Source organism: Sprattus sprattus (genome assembly GCF_963457725.1).
Source record: "Sprattus sprattus genome assembly, contig: SUPER_6_unloc_1, whole genome shotgun sequence".
NCBI classification, from domain to species: Eukaryota; Metazoa; Chordata; class Actinopteri; order Clupeiformes; family Clupeidae; genus Sprattus; species Sprattus sprattus.
The window spans coordinates 274,132-295,481 of record NW_027667070.1 but is presented as its reverse complement, the minus strand read 5'-3'; the positions used below and the strand labels follow the sequence as shown (position 1 = coordinate 295,481).

The 21,350-nt window shown below is 41.2% G+C and overlaps 1 pseudogene across 1 annotated transcript in view; it reads right to left on the bottom strand.

The window, feature by feature from the left end:
• LOC308367533 overlaps positions 1–21,350 on the bottom strand; it is a 307,106-nt pseudogene that overhangs the window by 23,164 nt on the left and 262,592 nt on the right. The window contains exon 3 of the transcript in view: positions 484–708. The product of the transcript in view is annotated as an uncharacterized misc_RNA (transcript). The remainder of the gene's footprint in view (positions 1–483; positions 709–21,350) is intronic.

Genomic DNA, 21,350 nt, shown 5'->3' with positions numbered 1-21,350 from the left:
GCAGGCCTCACATATTCCCTATGGCCTAAATAGAGATAAACTCATTCGCCCCAAAATGTAAACTTAATCACCCTGTTTTACAGTGCACTGCAGGCTTTGGATACTCCCAATGGGTAAAATAAAGCTAGCTTACTCACCTTGCTTCTTGTATACCCTGAAGCGGGGCAGGTCATACCTGATGACATTCTGAACCATGACGGTGTTGCAAAACGTGTAGTCAGGCAGGAACTCTAGGATCTCCTGCCGGATGGCATCGTCAATGTCCAGCACATGCGCTTTAGGCACATAATCCGGGGGAAGCTGCGCGTCTGTGGGAGAGTGTGTGTGTGTGTGTGTCTGGTTCACGGTTGGTTTGCACTCCTGTGAGTGACGCCTCTGCTTCTGTCGTCTCTCCAGGACAGTCTGGCTCTTCAAGTCTCCTTTTCTTCTTCTTCTTTTTCTTCACCTCTCTCTCCTGAGCAGCAGCAGACTCTTGTGTCACACTTACGTTCTCTGCATCGCGTTTTCTTCCCTTTTTGTTTTGACCTTCTCTTGTGTCACACTGGCCCTAGACGGGTCTACAGTCATCTTTCTCACTCTTTGTTTTCTTCTTTTTGTGTTTATGTTTCTTATGAGAGTGGACTTCTGTAGTGGTGGTCTCAGCAGGACTGCCAGCCTCTGGCATCGCCTCTAAAAGTTGCTTCTTGCTCTTTTTATGAAGGACCAGCTCTGCCTCCGCCACGGTCACCTCAAGTAGGTTTCCCCCCTATAACAGCGTGAATAAAGGAACATGGACATGCACGTGTCTTCACTGAATCTTTGTGCCACTTAAAACGGATCTGTATTTTACTTCAAAATATAGAAGAAAAATCATCTGAAAATGTATTTCATTATGATAATACGTATCTTAAATGAAAATTAAATACATTAAATTAATTAAATCAGTATTTAGATGAAATCTACACATATGTATTTTCTCCTCGAGCAACATATACTTGTTCAATGGCAGTAATTTGAACATAAATAGCTAGCTAATGTTCAGGATAAAGTTAAACCAGTTTGGAATTTACAGACAGTAGTTAGGCATATGTTAACGCACACAATGTAAGCGTCATTTTACAATGTTGTAAACTAAACTAGCATAGCCAGTGTGTTAAATATATAAAGCATTGTTGTTCTGCCCAGACAACCTAAACAGACCAATAGAACTTAACCCATGTAAATTTGTGTTTCTCGGCGATGACTCTGAATTGGCACATTTTCACAAAGATGTATCTTACCGCCATCTCGTGGTCTGGAGTTGGTCCTGGGGCACAAAGAATCAAAAGCAAGCAGATTCATATCATCAGTCATCAGTGGCTCAGACATATGTATATGGTTTAGACCCTTAAGTACCATTTCAACAATGTAACAAAGTTAAAGTCCTGGATGAAAAAGCCTAGTTAAGTCAAAGTATATTAGCCTCAAAATGTAGTTTCGGTATTAAAAATTATTAGTGAAAGTACTAGTTTGGTCGCTCTGAGCGATATGATTATAAACGACATTTTAGATTATGATACTGAAGCACCAGTGTGCAAGCAGCATGTTAATGTTGTAGCTTTTGGTCTCAGCAGTGGGGAGAATGTTTTTGTATTTAGTCATGGCACTGAACGGTCAGGAGGGGTTGCAATTTTACTAAATAACTGCTCTGGGAAATCAATTGAAGTAAAGGTAGACGACCATGAACACTGGCTGGTGTCTGTAATGAATTTTAACAACTCACATTTGATTTTGGTGAATGTATATGGGTACAATAGCCAAAAGAACATAGATTTACTGGAAGGCATTAGACAGGGAATTCAAAGATGTAAACTGTTATATCAATGTGAAGATGTAGTAGGAGGTTTATATGAACTTGGTGAATGATGATTGGTTTGACAGATTTCCTCCAAGATGACAGAACCACAACTCCAATAAGCTTTTTCATCAATTGTGTCATAAACATGACATACAAGATGCATTGGGACATTATAATAATAATTAATCAAGATATGCGTTACCTGTAGCAAAACAGACAAAAAGATGTGTGCTTGTATAGCAGAATCACATCTTCCCCGCCATCTTGGATGAGCGCGCGCACGACCACAAGTCTTTTTGTCTGTTTTGCTACTTAAAGGGACATTTGTTTAAACTAGTGTATATCAAAATCAAACAGGAAATCACAAACATGCATAAATAACTGCTTTATTACTTTGGTAAGCATTTCTAGGCAAAATGACCGTTTTGAAAATCGTACCACAGGTAACGCATATCTTGATTTAGGTCCAAACTTAAAATGTCATTCAAACGAAAAAATGAGCAGTTTCACTTGTGCATAGGGGTGGGCGATATGAGCTAAAATTCATATCACGATATTTTCCATTGTTCAGACGATATCGATATGATATATGAGGGTAAAACTTTTTTTTATAACATTTTAATAGCCATTATTAGCTTAATGTCTAGATAAGACAAAAAATATCATGAAAAAGTAAAAATCGAATAATGATCAAATACAATCTATATTTATCTACTGATATACTACAGCTGTAATATATGTATGATCATTTCAAGCAATTGTATTATCATAAATGGCCGAATTTGCGCATTTATTGTTCAAACAGAGGGGAGGACATGTGAGGTGAGGCAGCGACGAGCAGTGCCTCATCTCAGATTGTGCAATCCCTCACTGACTGGGTTGAGCCTTTTGCTTTCTCATTGTTTGTCACCACTGTAGTATTTGTGGACACTTGTATTATATGTCCTTTCTATCCATAGAATAGGTAATGTATTACACGTAATAGATTTGGCTTTGGACGAAGAGCTGGGCCTAAATTTTAGCATGAGCAATATTTTCTTATATAAAGTTAATTTAAAAAAGGAGATCGTACTAGTTGTTTATCATGGTTAAAGAAATGTATATAGAAATTCCAAGTGGTGACGCAGACTTAGATATCGCGTTGTCGTGTCCCTATACTTTTAACAGCAAGGGGAAGTTTTAATTTCAACCCAATACCAGATATGTCTAATTCGGGGGAAAACACATCTAGTCTTGCCACTAGCCAGGTAGCAACACAATAACGTACTAAAAACTAATTGCATAAGGTAACTTAGGTAGCCCATGCATCGCTGTCACGCCAAATTCGAAAATGGCCAACTACCTTTTTTTGTTCGACGAATCTAAACATATCCTGCTAATTGCATAACCTAAGCTAACTTAGATGTGCATGCTTCTGTCAGCGTTTGATGGACAACACACCCTACCGAATAGCTAACACTGATACCTATCTGCTACCAAAACTAGCGGATAACGACTATCAAGCGACCAACTGACTATCGGAGTCAGCCGCATGGACATGTCGGTCCATCCTAAAAATGATCGATTTCGATTAAAAACCTTAAGTTCATTACCTGGTGAGGTCTTGCCAACTTCTTTTGATGAGGCTCCTTCAGTATTATGCTATGGTTCCATGTGCAGGATAGCAACTGTTTGTTAGCTATGAGCACATGTCGCCTACCATCTTAATACAGCACTTTTACTAGACACTTTGTGGCTAAGCTATATTAGCATACTATTTTTGATATATGTACAGTTAACTAACAAAATATGTCGACGGACTCCATGTATTACCTTTCTTTCCTATGACTGTTTTTTCCCAATGCTGTCCACTCTTCACCTCTCTCAGCGAGTTACAGAGGAAAGGTTGTGGCAGATGAGCGCAATCAAACTATTCTAAGCGTTGCTGTGTGGGAGGTTTGAAAAAGGAACGTGACATGTTTTTATAGGTATATGTACAGTTAACTAACAAAATACTTCGACAGACTCCATGTCTTACCTTTCTTTCCAATTCATTTTGAATCTTTTCCACCGCTCAGCAAGTGACAGACAAAATGTTGCGGCAGTTGAGTGCAATCAAACTCCTTTGCTGTGTGGGAGATTAGAAAGGGAACGTGACATGGCCCAAAAATCTGACCAATCGGAATTTCCGGAGTTAATCACTTCCAACCAGAGAGAAAGACGTCATTTGTAGTTAGGTGAAATGCCACTAAACAGGTGTTCTTAATGTTTTAGTTTTTCAGCCAAAGGGTTTGTCTGTACCACCTGGTCCACATAGTGCTGTTTGGAGTGGTACACCACATTAGAGTTAGAATATAAATCATTGCATTGCATTGCTGGTAGCTTTATGTGTGTTATTATAATGTCAGCTGTCCAAGCCATCCATCCATTCATGTGTGAATAGGTGAACATGTGCCATTCCAAATAAAACAGCTGGAGTACTACACAAGTACTATAAGAGTGTATTACGTGGGGAATGTGTTACAAGCAGTGAAATTTAAGTGTTTATTCAAATTCAAACAATATGCTTTACCATTGTTTTCAATGCTATACAGGTCAAAGTGAATTACAAATAACTTTTTTTTCTTTTTTTTTCTTGCGAGTGAAGATGCCAGAATCTTGTGCAGCCTACAGATGCTTTAATCTCCGTTGTCTCAAAACGAGAAGCATTGGGATCACCTTTCACGTGTACGATATTACAATATATTGACACAAGGCTATTTTAGAATATGTTTGTTTACACCCCCAAAAATATGATAATTTAGGTGTGTATTTGTGTCATTATCCTTAATGTTAATGGAAATACGTTGAAAATGTTGCATTTCTCACTTTTTTAAGGTTTCCAAAAACAGTGAGAGGAGGAGGAAGTGGGAAGTTGCCCTTAGAAGGGACGGTTTTGCTGCTTCTGACTGTTCACTGCTCTGCAGTGAGCACTTCAGGAGTGAGGACTTTAGATAGATTTGGTCTATTCTTTGACCACAGCATCTAAATACACTGTTTTTAGCACAGGGCTAGATTATCAGCTTGGGCTTGGACCTAAAATAAACGGTTTGTTCTTTTGAATTTTGAAAACAATCCTATTTGATAGAGTGTGTCATTTCATCTCAAACATCAACATCATCTTGTCTGTCTTTTCGTCATATTCCCTGTAGGAAGTAGTATTATAGCCATCATAATGGCAAGAAAAAAGGCAATTAGCAAAGGAAGACAGACAGAGCATTCTAACCCTTAAAAGTGTATGTATTTCCTGTAGTGAAATTGCAAAGAAAGACAAATTGTCAGTGAGAAGAGTTCCCTACACTTTTGTCACCTCAGTTCAAAGTCAAAACAGACGTTTCTGAGAGTGTACAGCTCTTGTGGCAAGTGGTTCACAGGACAACAGCTTCAAACACAGCTTAACAGAGATCGAAGTAAGGACCTCTCATTTTAAACTGTGGAGAGAAGATCACGGAATGGTGTGCCGTTTCCAGACTTCAAAAGATTATACCTATGAGATAGGCAAATGGAGTAGATACAGATATGCAGCAGGCAATTATGTATTAACTTGCAAAGATACACTGTAAAATATTTCACCGTAATTTTACAGTAAATTACTGGTTCCTAATTGCATTCATTTCACGGTAATTTTACAGTAATTTATTGTAAATATTTCACAGTAATGTACTGTACATGTTTTACAGTAATGAACTGTAAAAATTTCACAGTAAAATGCAATGCAACTACAGCAGTATATTGTAATTTCACAGTTTAATGCCATTGGATTACTGTGATTTGGCAGTATGTAGCTGTGGAATTACATCGTCTTGCTGTATATAATTTACAGTATTTTTACTGTAAAACTTAAGTTATGCAACTAGTACATTATACTGTACATTTACAATTTAAGTACTGCACATTTGACTTGTTAACTGATTTTACCACACAAATGTGCTTTGGATTTGCTAAATTAAAAGTCAAAGCAAGAACAAAGACAATACTAATTTTAACTTTTTAAATTCATTACTCAATACCCAAATACATACAAATTCATGAAGGTTTAAAACACGTCATATTTATTATTCAATACCTAAATACATTACAATAAAAAAGGTTTAAAAACACGCAAAAAATCAATACCCAATTACATAACAATTACTGAAGGTTTGAAACATGTCAAATTCATTACTCAATACCCTAACCCTAGAACTCAAAACCCAAATACAAATAGCAAAAGTTAAAAACACGTCAAATTCATTAATCAATATCCTAATACACAATGAAAAAAGTTTAAAACACATCAAATTACACACAACACTCCAGAACGTAGACTCTCCTAAACAACTCTGTCTGTCTTCAAACCATATAAAATATAAACAAAACTTCGGAACATATACAATATAAACAAAATTTAAATGCAATTACAAAAAAAATGCAAAAACAATTAAAAATGTACAATGACCACTCAAAGTCGACAAGCTTTCTCTGGAGTGTGCTGACATTTGCATTTATCCCTCCACGCCTTTTCTTCGAGCCTTGCTCTGGGTTGATGCCCAAGAAGCACCTGTAAACAATAAGCAAAGACAACTTTCAGTTTTACAGATTTAATATGGCATTGTTTATCCAAGGCACATGCACCAAATAAGTTAGTATTGAAAGCCAAGCAAGATTGATATAAACAACGCAAATCAGGAGGCTAAAATTAGCTCCTTTGAAATGACATAGCCTAGTTGCTGCATCTGGAGGCTAACGTTTACTTTAACTTTCACGCTAATTTGTGTATTCTCAGTCGAATAACACACTCTATACCTGGACACGTGGAGAATATTAATTGAGAACACATCATTTGAGCTTTCCAAAACAACTATACATTACTTGTCTGTGAGGAAAATCTTGGCGGGGAAAATGGCTTTAAAATTACTTAGCTGGAGGCTAACGTTAGCTTACTATAACTGTCACGCTTATTTGTGTATTCTCAGTCGAATTACACACTCTATACCTGGACATGTGGACAGCATTAAATGAGAACACATCATTTGAGCTTTCCAAAACAACTACACATCCAAAACAACTATACATTACTTGTCTGTGAGGAAAATCTTCACGGGGAAAAATTGTTTAAAATGACTTAGCTGGTTGCTGCAGCTGGAGGCTAACGTTAGCTTCCTTTAACTTTCACGCTAGCGTAACTATTCCGGATATCGGCCGCTTTGTTAAGAAATCGCTATACTATGTCTATTTATAGATTAACGTTAGGTGTAAACTTACCCAAACCAACGGTTTTCGAGAGAGATGTTTGTCCTTTTCAACTTGTACGACTCATTTAACACCGTAAGAAACCGTATTTCAAAATATTTCTGTTAATGTTTGACGGTGACACGTTTTCGAGTAAGTTTTTAAATGAGTCGAATATCGTCACTCCCACTTTGTTCCACTTACCGCGTTGAATTCGTGATAATAAAATGCTTTTCCTCTTGCTTTGACATATCCTGGTTTAATTTCTGTACAAATGCCTTAGTCACAATATGTTTTGTCAAGAAAACGTTCATCTTAATAGTGTTATTTTAGTTTAATTAGGGTATTTTGTGGGCTTGCTTTGACCTGATTCAGTTGTAGGTGCAGTCTATTCACTTAAACCTGCACAAAACAAACATGGCGTGATTATGTATGTTATGTATTAAAAATTAAGACATCAATATAAGGGTATTGTAATTGTACTGTTGTTAGTGGAAATACAAACATTTTATCTAATTCAACTTTGTTTTAGGTAAACTGTAAACGCAACTACGGAAGGCGAACTTCTTCCGTCCAATTTCTCAACTAGTGCCTTTCATATCGACATGGGTCTAAACGACCAGAGTAATCGGATTTGATCTCTGTGAGCATCCGTACTTACATTATGTCATGGTATCTGTTTTGGCATTTGATATGACAGTTTAAAATGACAGTTAAACTTCATCTTGGAGAGAACTAATCCGACGGTACAACTTAAAGACCAAACGAAATATTCGTCGCGCCACTGAGTGTTCCACACTATTAGGTACACGCAAAAGTGCACTATAAAAAAAACACTATTTCGCAAGCTTAAATTAGGTCTACAGAGTTAATTTTTTCCACAAGTAAAGCTTAAATGCCATTTTTTTGTGGGAGATTACGTTTCTCTGCATTGGTGTCCGAAGTTGATCACGAGAGTGAATGTAAACATGACAACGAGGTATGGTGCCGATATTCGACGTGTGCCGATATTCGACTCCGTTCCGCTAATTCGAGTATTCTCCGTCAAATAACTAACAGACTATGACTAAAATTGACATGTGGAGACCATTAACGTTGAATGGAAACTCACAATTAGAATTTTACAAAGATAAGTTTCTTCTCTGTGAGGCAAAGCTTCACGGAGAAAACAGCTTTGGGAATTTCTTAAAAAGTGGTTCTTTAAGTGACCTGACCTTGATCCAAAAGATCGTTAATTTACTAACCCAGACAACGAACGTTATTAAAACGTTATTATTATAGAGTTGTGACAAGCTCTCTGTCAACCTTACCTTTATCTTCTATCTAGCTCATGTGCTGTATCCACCTTCGCGCTCTTCTATCATGTGCTGCCTGCGTCTGTAGTCACCGTGGATCCAACTGTCTCTTCTTGAGCCCACAATACAGCGTAGTTCAAGTGCAATTCAAATTTACAGTAATGTATTGGGTTATCTCAAAGGATGATTTGAATAGAGTATTTTACTGTAAAATAACCCTATACAATGCTGTGAAATCCCGGTATCGTTTTTTTCACAGTAACTTACTGTGTCTACATTGATTTCACAGTAAAGTCTACATTACAACATGACATTGTGATTATTACAGGTAAAGCCTGTAAAGTAACATTACGATGATTTATTGTGAAATATATCAGTAAAATATTGTAAAACTCTGGTAACATTCTCAATGCTCACTAGGTGCTGTGTGCTGCTTTGAAATGGATAAATAAAAGGTGTTTTTAAGAAACTATTAATACCTGTCAGTCACACATTGCACACAGGACAACTATGCCCACCAGAGGGTGCCAGTGTGAAACATTGGTCAGTCCCTCCAGAATTTTTAAGAGATTTTTTTATATAAAATGGCAGCGTTAGCTGGTGCTGATTTTCCAGGAAAAAATTAGAAATTTTGCAATTTTTGTTTCTTTTTACTCCTCACTTAAACTTCACATTCACAGAAAAACAAACTAATGAGAATTAAAATAAAACAATCACAGCAAATAGACAAAAATTGGTAATTTCCTCGCTTCAAAAATGTTATTGTAATTACGTTTAAATAAAATGTCTTCTCTTGCATTGAACCGTTCAACTAGGTTCAAAAATGTATTTGGATTGGAACAATAATCATGAGTAATCTTCTAATATTATTGTATAAAGAAAACTAAACAGAAGATATGATTATTTCAAATGTGTTGACCATTCCTGGCCTTAATTCACAGATATTCTATGTATATATATATATATTATATATTTGCAGAATTAAAAATAGGTAGGCCTAAACAGGAATTATTTCATTTTAGAACTCCTAGCAAGATGGAGAAGTCTTCTCGGATCTCATCTTATTATTGAAGTTAAAAAAAACATTCTTACCATTGACTTTTATCTAACCATTTTCAGGAAAAGTTACTTTAGAAAAATTGAACACATCAACACGTCTTGGAACCACTGGGAGCCGTTTCTCCCCACTGCTGAGGCAGGACTGCTCACACTTGAGTCCTTGGCCGTGAAGGAGCACGGGATGAAAATGCAGGAGCCATGGGTTGTTTCCAAAGTTGAGGGCATATTGACAGAGTAATCTGAACATGACACAGCTGTAGCCAAAAGATGTAAAAGAGACAGAACCTGATACATTTCATGTTTCATATGTTGAATAAATAATATAGTGCAGACAATGGAGATGAAGCAAACTGTGCATCATAGTGAAGATTAGACATCCTCACATGAAATAAAACATCCACACAAAATAAGGTCCCTCACACCCTAAACACCTGTATCTTTTCCACTAGCCATCCAGGATATACCCCATGTTGTTCTGTGTATCGGGCTGAAAAATGAAAGAAAAACTTTCATGACATTGCCAGCTTTACTGCCAAAAGACACCATGTGTGTTGGCAAACTTCTATCAGTGACAAAAGGGTTGTTGGTGGTGGTTGTTGGTGATGTTTGCAGGGTTTTTGCATGCCTGCAGGTATGTAATAATTCCAGTGGCCAAAGGTAGGCCTATGTGCAATTGAAATTCTTTACTGTTTTGTATTCAGCATAAAAATAGGCAGTCCATACACAATTAAACAGACAGCGGCAGAGTTCGTAGTCAGTTCGGTCCAAGGTCGGTTTTCAACAAGAGTAAGTTATATTCGCTGATTAGCTCTTGTAATTAATGTTGTTGTTTAACTTAGGGGAAAAACTCATGCCTCTATGCTCTGAGTTTAGTCTACTACCACACATTATATGGCTATTATACATCACATTATGTCGCTTAGAATTACACAGTAAAATGCAATTCCTATCATGCTCAGAGGTGCGTTATTTTTGTTGGGCTACACACGTCGATGTTTCTCGTCTGCGGAGACATGAGTATTAGGACCCTGTATAGTTAGTAGGCTCCTGTAAAAAAAAAAAAAAAAAAAGATCATATGTTGTTATCTATTGAGTAGCCTACAGCTGGAGAGGGCATATTTTTGTACTGTTTTGGACTTGATGGGTTTTGGGGACACCACAACGGCATTCCAGGTCCATTATCTATTGGCCGCTGTACTTGTCAGATGGGCCATAAGCAGTGGCAATGGGGAGGGCCAATCACAGGTGTTTTACACCTCACCAGTATTCACTGTGTAGGGAAACTGGAATTGGAGAGGGATAAGGTCATTAATATTTAGTAGTCAACCAAGTTTACAGGGTTTTGGTGATCAATGGATGGATCAATGGCCGATATTCTTTATAACATGAGCATTGCTTTGTGACTCCTGCAGCTTCAAAAATGGCGACATATACACAAGATCAAGTGATTCAGATGCTCTTTGACAGCGACGAGGAAGACCACAGCCTTGACGAATGCTATTCAGGTGATTCAGATGGAGCTAGCTTAGATTCCTCTGAAGAAGAGGTGCTCTGGGGACGACTGGACCCTGTCCTCGACATGTAAGTACACATTGGCATTCATGGTTGCACACACGCATAATACTATATTAGCATGCAGAAGTTAATGAGTTGCTAATATGTTATGTGCTAATGACAACCTATACATGTTGTTTCTCTCCCCAACTACCCATATATATATATAATGACTATTTACCGAGTTTTGTTGGTCGAATCAGAGGACATATCATCGTAGCTGCATAACAATATAAGCAAATTATGTTTTGTTATTTTACAATGTCTCTTGTAGTTGTTCAGGTATGCTTACTCAGTAATGTGGTTAGTGTAGTTTTATTTCGGCTTGTGCCCTGCATGCTTGCATGTGTTTTTGCTACTGGATTGCTGGGTTGTTTGTGTAACATTTGGCAATTTCTTCTCTCCCCAACTACCCAGTGTTTCTTCAAAGGTTCCAATGAGTGCATCTGTCCCCACCCCTCTCCCAACGCAGCCTCCTGGCTGGAGGAGCAAACCTGTCCCACTGGTGGACAGGTGGCATGATGGTTCTGAGGAGGACGTGTGCCCCCCACAGTTTCCATTCTGCCCTGAGAGGACGCCTGGCGCTCAGCTCGATTTCCAGAAGTCATACAGCCCCCTGGAAATCTTCAAGCTGTATTTCACACCTGATGTCCTTCAGACGCTGTGCACCAACACCAACAAATACGCTGCCCGGAAGCTTGCGGCGGGTTCAAGGCCGCCGTGGACAGACGTGACGCCAGATGAGATGCTCAACTACTTGAGCCTTGTGGTGTATATCGGCCTGGTCCAGGTGACATCTGACATGGACTTTTGGAGTGAGGATTGCCATTTCTGGTTGGACTTTGCTTCCAGTGTCATGCCAGTCGACAGGTATGAGGCCATCACTGCATATTTACATATGAGTGACCCAGCTGCCGATGAGGTGAATGACCAGCTCCGTGGTCAGCCTGGGTATGATGACCTTTCCCGCGTGAAGCCTCTTCTTGACGGCCTCCTCGTGGCCTGCAGGGCACACTACCACCCACAGCAGAACCTTGTAGTTGATGAGCGCCTGGTAGCCAAGGGTACGCAGCCCACGAGCAGGGGTAACAAGCTGTTCGTCCTGGTCGACAGCCAGAATGGTTACACGTGCGACATCTCGGTCTTCAAGGGAATGGCGCAGTCTCCGAGTGGTAATGGTCTGAGCTTTGACGCAGTCGCCGGCTTGCTCAAGGTGCCCCATCTCGGCACGGGGTACCATGTGTTTGTGGACAGCTTCTACACCAGCACCAAGCTTTTCAGCCATCTCCACCAGCTGGGCTTTGGGGCCTGTGGGATGATCCGGACGGACTGTGTGGGGTTTCCATGCACAGCGGAGAATGCATTGGGCAGCGGGGCTGCTCGAGGCGAAATGCGCTGGATCCGTGAGGACCCCCTGCTTTATATGAAGTGGAAGGACAGGCATGACGTGGCCATGTGTTCCACGATCCACAAAGCCTTCAGTGGGGAGTTTATGAATCGCCGTGTCCGGAACCCTAATGGAGGCTGGACCATGAGGCAGATTCCTCTGCCTGACCCGGTCAAGCAGTACGACGAGTACATGGGGGGGTGGGGGGACCTCTCTAACACCCTCATCAAGTACTTCTCTGTGGGCCCGATAAAAAACCAGTGGTACAAGAGGATGTTTCTGCACTTTGTAGATATTGTGGTGGTGAACAGCTTCATTATCTCCTTGGAGATGGCACAGGTGAAAAGGCAGAAGCCTCTCAAGATGAAGAGCTTCAGAAAGGCTCTGTGTGAGCAGCTGGCAGCTGCTGGGAAGGACTGATTTTATTTTCCAAAAGACTGAGTCCATCATCAGGGCAGGTTTCCTGATAACAATTGTAAAAGTCTGCTTACATTTTTTACACTCACTGTCAGATGTGTAACTGTCCAATAAGATATTGTTAATAAGTTATTGAATCAATAAATGTTAATAGTAGTGTGCAAGGTCAACCCAGTTCTACGCTGAAACTTCAAAGAATTAAGGCTTTTTTATGACATGTAATTTACTATATTTTCCAAAAGACTGAGTCCAACATTAGGGCAGGCTACCTGATAACAATTGTATAAATCTGCTTACAGTTTTGACACTCATTGTCAGATGTGTAATTGTAACTGTACAATAAGATATTGTTAATAAGTTATTGAATCAGAAAATGTTAATGTTAGTGTGCTAGGTCAACCCAGTTCTACGCTGAAATTATACAGAAATGTTTTTATTTGGTGCTCTGAAATGTAAACTAAAATGACATAATAAAAAAAAAAGCTTCCCAGAACCACCCATTGTGGTCCTAGTGTCTTTCATTTCAGCCATTCATGCTTTTTTTTATGCAATGTGCAGAACCATGTTTTGAACAAAACAGTGAAAAACAGCCGTCTGGAGAAACCAGCTTTAGAATGCTGAAAAATCTCTACGGCAGGTGTCACTGGCTTAAAGGCACCCAGTGCAACTTTATATAAACATTCAATGGAAAATAAACATTCAATTCCTAGTCTTTTTTACACGTAGTAAGTTTCAATAACTCCATACCATTACATATCAACAACAATCGCCGCCATTTTCTTTATTTTTTGTGACCTACAATGAATAAAGCAGGATTCCAGTCAATGGAAAAATGCCCTCTCCCCACCGGCGATTGTTGTTGTTTACGATTTTCTATCAGTTCTCACCACACAACGACGTCTCATCTTTGCTGCTTGAATGTCGATATGTAGTGGTATGGAGTTATTGAAACTTACTACGTGTAAAAAAGACTAGAAATTGAATGTTTATTTTTCATTGAATGTTTATATAAAGTTGCACTGGGTGCCTTTAAAGGATACAGCTCTATAGCACCTAAAACATCGGATTTATTTTATTCACCAGATTTTGGCTATCATGTCCTTAGGTAATCGAGGTGTTCACTTAAGAGGACTTCGTGGTTGTTGTGAGAACAATTGCAATCCCTGAAGTTATGGTTAGCTTCTGCTCCTTTGCCTAGTAGTCTGTTATTTTTTGCTGGCAGTCGAGAGATGGCAAAATGTACCTTTTGGAGATGGTATAATGCTATTTGATTGGCTGTTACCCGATGGCTATGACAACATTTGCCTTGCCCACAGTTGCTAGTGTAGAACGTCTTCTGAATTCTGAAGTTGCGTTCGTTTGACGTGTCTGTTTTATGACGTTTCAGGGCTATATAAATCCGTCCTTACAAGAACTATTCATCCAGCGCACTACCACTGGAGGGAGCGCCACGTTCACCGACGTATGTTTTGGCAGCACTTTCGCACATTGGATGTATTGTTATTCCCAGGCTTCTTATAACAGTGCATGAAATGTTTACGATTTTCTATCAGTTCTCACCACACAACGACGTCTCATGTTTGCTCCTTGAATGTCGATATGTAATGGTATGGAGTTATTGAAACTTACTACGTGTAAAAAAGACTAGAAATTGAATGCTTATTTTTAAACCTCGAAAGTTGCACTGGGTGCCTGTAATTCGTTTTAAGAAGGGAAGCCTGATTTTGTACAAAGTACAACACAGCATATTATAGCAACTATTTTGTCGATGTTGGTTTTAAATATTGCATGTGTCTGATTCATTTATTCGTGGCTCAATCTAAGTGTAGCTAACTCTTTTGAAGCATATGTGGCAAAGGTGGAGAGAAGAAGCTTCGTAATGAGCAGCTTTGGCAAATATAGCTCACATTTGATTTACAGTGTTTTACCTCAGTCCTGACAACTTTAATTGACTGGAGATTTATCACAACTTCTTTTCTAGATTTTATGCTGCTTTGTAATGAGAGTTTTATGTTAAGGCAGATGTATGTTAACAATTTAATCCAATGTAATGTCCAATGCCAGGGGTCTGCAGTGGCAATGCTCATGTTTTTCAACCCTGTGGAAAATCGGTGTTTCTCACAATGTGTTTATACCCACCCACTTTCCTTCTGTGCGGCACAATGTGTTACCTCCTGTTTTGAAATGCGCCGTACAAATAAAGTTTGATTTGATTTTTAGGTCGGCGTGGTTTTGTGGGGAATTGTGTCAATATGCCTTTAAAGCTCCGCGAGTTTTTGGGCTACAGACATACAAATAACACCCACAGTAACCCAGAGTCTTGTACTCAAATATAGAACGCTCGAAATTAAAAGAAATTAGCACTTGATAAGGGAATTAAAACTCAAATCTTGTACATTTCAGTCTGTGAGTCGGGCAGCAGCTGCTAATGACCCACCCATTAGCAAATGAGGTCTATTCATATGATAACAGCATGGTAAATCGGCGATCGCTATTGGGTCATGACGTAGCAAGAAAAACTGAGAAAACACCCCTTTTCACCAATATAGACAAGACCACGTTGAATATCATTCATTCACAACTTGCTTTGGAGAACGAGGAGGAGAACTACTCTGGATGAAAGTAGTGAAGACAGCGAGGACGAACGTAGCCACTTTGAGCTTCGTCTTGGGTATTTGAATTGTTTTTCAACAAGAGTAAGTTATATTCGCTGATTAGCTCTTGTAATTAATGTTGTCATGCCTCTATGCTCTGAGTTTAGTCTACTACCACACATTATATGGCTATTATACATCACATTATGTCGCTTAGAATTACACAGTAAAATACAATTCCTATCATGCTCAGAGGTTATTTTTGTTGGGCTACACACGTCGATGTTTCTAGTCTGCGGAGACATGAGTATTAGGACCCTGTATAGTTAGTAGGCTCCTGTAAAAAAAAAAAAAAAAGATCATATGTTGTTATCTATTGAGTAGCCTACAGCTGGAGAGGGCATATTTTTGTACTGTTTTGGGGACACCACAACGGCATTCCAGGTCCATTATCTATTGGCCGCTGTAGCCTACTTGTCAGAGGGGCCGTAAGCAGTGACAATGGGGAGGGGCAATCACAGGTGTTTTACACCTCACCAGTATTCACTGTGTAGGGAAACTGGAATTGGAGAGGGATAAGGTCATTCATATTTAGTAGTCAACCAAGTTTACAGGGTTTTGGTGATCAATGGATGGATCAATGGCCGATATTCTTTATAACATGCGCATTGCTTTGTGACTCGTGCAGCTTCAAAAATGGCGACATATACACAAGATCAAGTGATTCAGATGCTCTTTGACAGCGACGAGGAATACCACAGCCTTGACGAATGCTATTCAGGTGATTCAGATGGAGCTAGCTTAGATTCCTCTGAAGAAGAGGTGTTCTGGGGACGACTGGACCCTGTCCTCGACATGTAAGTAGCCTACACATTGGCATTCATGGTTGCACACACGCATAATACTATATTAGCATGCAGAAGTTAATGAGTTGCTAATATGTTATGTGCTAATGACAACCTATACATGTTGTTTCTCTCCCCAACTACCCATATATATATATAATGACTATTTACCGAGTTTTGTTGGTCGAATCAGAGGACATATCATCGTAGCTGCATAACAATATAGGCAAATTATGTTTTGTTATTTTACAATGTCTCTTGTAGTTGTTCAGGTATGCTTACTCAGTAATGTGGTTAGTGTAGTTTTATTTCGGCTTGTGCCCTGTGTAACCGGTGTAAATCTCTGCGTTGTGTTATAAAAAATGTCTCGTGGACAACTGTTGTAAGATGGTAATTTATTCCTGTAAACACACCAACAGAAATAGTTTCCAGCCTGCTTGCTTCACCTATACTGTAAAGGCTCATTCATGCATAAAACAAACAGGCAAATAAAAACAAACATGTAATATATACATCAAAAATATACACGTAAAGAAAGATAATTAAAAACAGTATCACACCTGTAAACACACCAACAGAAATAGTTTCCAGCCTGCTTGCTTCACCTATACTGTAAAGGCTAGCCCCCCACATGTAACAAAAGGAAAACCACATTAAACATATGTAAGAATGATATTTCCTATAACTAGTTTATATATATAATACATATAATAATAATATGTTTTAAGAGGCTATTTAATAAGATAGATGCTTAGTTTTAAAGGCAATATCTATCAGATTCATCCATCCCATTAATCCTTCACCACCTACCTCATTCATGCATAAAACAAACAGGAAAGAGGAAGGGGGGAGAGAGGGACAATACAAGGGGAGACAGGGGGGGCTACCAGAGACCCCAATACCAGTGTGATACCAAAATAAAAGTAATAATAAAAGAAACTGAAATACAGGTAACAGATCTTGAGCAATTATTAACACAGCTTTTCTAACCTGTTACACTTACCCCCTCAGAATTGCGCAAATATCTGCAACCTCCCCACACAGACAATTCAGGCCATTAGAAACCCCATAGGAAGAAGGGATGCCGTATACACCCCAAACACTAATGCCTATCTACCATGCCATGATGGGAAAGATTCACAACATTGCATATTCGCACCTGAGGGAAACATACAACTTCACAACCCATCACTAACCAGGTTAACCAACTGTGTCATGAGACACACAAATCAAACATTGATGACAAATCTGTCAGGAACATCGTCATTCAAAACTGACTGAAGCTGAGCCATAGACTCGATTAACCTGAACACAGGCCTGATAACTCGACCAAACCTAGACCTGTGAGGTGCATGTTGTGGGAGTGTCGGCTGCAGTGTGGGAATGGGTGACTGCATGGATGAACTAATGTCAGGGCTACTAGATGTATCAGACAGACTATGCTCAGGAGGGGAGTCCGAAGGGGCCTGGGCCAATCCTGGATCCTCAGTCAGGTCTTCCGACACCTGGGTTGCGACATCTGAGTGCTTCGAGACCCATGACAAGGTACGTCCCTCAACGTCTGCAGTAGGAACGGAGATGGCGTCATCTAAGGGAGAGGAGGATTCCATGTCACTGAGGGCTGCCTGGACAGAGTGAGGACCATCGTGCACAGAATCTCCATCAGGCTCATTGTTCTCTGCTGAGCTTGCATCAAGCTGGCCACTAAGAGGAAGAAAGTTTACATCCAACAGCAGATTCCGATGTACTACTCTTTCCTTTCCCCCAGGATCACGAATTCTGTAAACATGGATATCTGGCTTTGCGGCAACAACTGTGAAGATGTTGTCTCCCCATCGGTCCGCTAATTTGCGCTTCCCACGGCAGCCTTTATTCGCCATCAGCACTCGGTCTCCTATTGACAACGACTGACCTTTCACTCTCTTGTTGTACTGATCCGACTGGTGTTTCTGCTTGGTCTCTGTATGCTTCTGGGCAACAGACATTGCAGACTTGAGGTCTTTTAGCAGAGAATCTACAAAGGCATCATAGTCACACACCGTATCGTCTGTCAAAACACTCTGAAACATCAGGTCCACTGGCAGACGCGGTACACGGCCAAACATCAGATAAAAAGGAGCAAAACCAGTTGTCTCATGGGAGGTGCAATTATAGACAAATGTCATGGTCTGGATCATCTGAGGCCACTTGAGCTTCTGTCTCGGAGGCAAGGAACGGAGCATGCTACCCACCGTCCTGTTGAACCTCTCGGTCCCACCATTCCCCATAGGATGGTAGGGGGTGGTGCGAGACTTTGAGACGCCAGCAAGTCGGAGAAGCTCAGCAATCAGCTCACTCTCAAAACACGTCCCCTGGTCAGAGTGGATGCGTTCAGGGAAACCATAGACACAGAAAAACTTGTCCCACAGCGTCTTAGCCACTTTCTTTGCTGTCTGGTCCCGACAGGGAAACGCTTGGGCTAGCTTTGTGAAGTGGTCCGTGATCACAAGGACATCCACAGACTTGTTGTTATGATCTTCTGCAGACCAGAAGTCAATGCAGACGAGTTCAAGTGGGCAAGTGGTCTTTATGTTCTCCAATGGGGCTCGAGCAGCAGGTTCAGGCGTCTTGCTCAGGACACACCTGCCACACTTTCTGACATAATCACGGACCTCCCTCTCCATGTCATGCCAGAAGAATCTTTGACGTGCGAGGTGGACTGTGCGGGCCTGACCCTGATGACCGGCATGATCATGGACTCCAGCCAGAGCTTCGCACTTCAGTGCATCAGGCAAGACATACTGAAAACGCCTGCAGTTGGTCAGGGGGTCTTTACAGATTCTATACAGCACACTGTTTCGCAAAACTAGTCTGTCCCATTGTCTAAGCAGCTGACGAGTGGACTGACTCTCTCTGCATCGCTCCCGGAATGACGGCCTCCTTCTCCGCTCAACATAAGGGATGACAGCTGCGATGTTTGCGTCATGATGCTGGTGAGTCTGCAGATCTTGCAAGGACAAGACAGGCAGAGCAGGCTGGCCAACAGAGACCACATCAGACAAATGTTCTGCCACCGACATAGCTCTGAGCCGCGAAGCAGACTCCCAGTCACTGTGGCTGTCCAGTAGTGTAGACACCTCATCTTCTGAGAGAGATGCGCGGGAGCTGGCTGGAGACACATCCATGGAGCTAAGTGCCTGTGGCTGACTAGTCAAGCGGAAGACGTCTTGGATGAATCCGTCTCCAAGATCCTTTGCACACTCTATCAGACGGCTGTATGGTTCTGAAAGCAGGCGCTGGCTCATCGGCTTGACAAAAGGGTCCCTGCTCAGTGCATCAGCAACAACGTTCAATCTGCCTGGAACATGCTTGATCTTGAAGTTATATGGGGCCAATTTAGCAACCCAGCGCTGTTCACAGGCGTCCAGTTTGGGCTTTGTCATGATGTACGTGAGTGGATTGTTATCAGTCCATACGGTGAACTGGCTGCCCTTGAGCCAGTGGCTGAACTTATCACACACTGCCCATTTCAGTGCCAGAAATTCTAGTCTGTGTGCTGGGTAGTTGGCTTGGCAACGGCTGAGTGACTTGCTTGCAAACGCCACTGGTCTTGCTTTGTCTTCACCATCCTGGACTTGTGAGAGAACAGCGCCTATGCCGTCAAGAGATGCATCAGTGCAGAGGATAAAAGGCTTCTCAAAATCAGGATGGGCAAGGGCCACACACTCAACCAACGCAGACTTCAGGTCATCAAAGGCCTTGTCACATGCAGCTGTCCAGTCTTGTGGAACCAGTCGGCGGAAAGTGCCACTTTTACCAGCTTTAGGCGCTCTGCCCCTACGCTTACAGCCAGCAGTCAAACTGAACAGAGGTTTTGTTATAGACGAACAATTGGGGATGAAATGCTGGTAATATAAGACCATGCCCAAAAATGACCTTATCCTCTTCTGAGATGGGGTGCAGCCATCTGATTCCATCAAGTCACCCTTGACAAAAGATGAGATCACAGCGACCTTTTCCATATCCACAGAGACCCCATTTCTGTCTACCATATGTCCCAAAAACTTAACTGACTGCCTCAGAAAGTAGCATTTCTTTTGTGAAAGTTTCAGATTGTTGGCCCGAAGACGGCTGAACACAACTTTCAAACGGTCCAGTTGCACGTCAGCAGATGGGGCAAGGACGAGCAGGTCATCCAAATAACAAAGAAGACTGGAAAAATTTAAATCACCAAAAATGCTAATCATCATCCTCATAAAGGACGCAGGACTGTTACAGAGGCCTTGAGCCAAACGATTGTATTCATACAACCCCAGTGGCGTAGTAAAGGCAGTGAACTTCCTGCTAGCTTCATGGAGGGGAACATTGTAAAATCCAGACGTTAAGTCCATTGTGCTAAAAAGAGCATTGCCCCCAAGCGCGGCAAGGCAGTCAGACTGATGGGGGAGAGGGTGGGCATCTTTAACGGTTCTGGCATTCAACCATCTGAAGTCTGTGCAGATCCGCAGGTCCCCATTCTTCTTCCAGACCATGACTAGAGGAGAGGCATAATCACTAACAGATTTCCTGATGATTTCGCGCTCCTCCATCTCATTCAGCACCCGTCTCAGTTTGTGATAGTGTGCTGGTGGGACACGTCGATAGGGAAGTCGAAAAGGGCGGTCATCTGAAAGGTGGATTCTGTGAACAAAGTCTTTGGCCTCACCACAGTCAAGGGAGTCTTTGGAGAAGATGTCACTAAACTCCAAGAGTAGGGCGGCGAGCTTGGCCTTATCAGCAGAGGAAACTTCACAGCCCTCCAAGTCGATATCGCCCAAACCAGCCTCCTTCAACGCCTGGACAGGATCAGTGGGCTTGCTACCTGACAGCGTAAGAACAGGGGCCTCGTCCTGAGTCCGACACATTCGCTGGGTGATGTTTAAGTCTTCCATTGCCAGACAGGGGGAAACATCAGCTATCTTTGCGTTGCGACGTAGTGTGATGGGATCCAATGTCGGGTTGAGGATCTTCATCGGAACCCAACGATCGCCCCACATAGCAGTGACAAGTTTGCCAACAAGAATGTTCTTCGGCGCAGAGCGTGCTGAAGTAGGCTCAACAACGATGGTACACCCAGGGGACACAGGAACATCGCCAGGCAGCCTCCCCCACACTAGGTGCTCCTGTTGTGGAAGC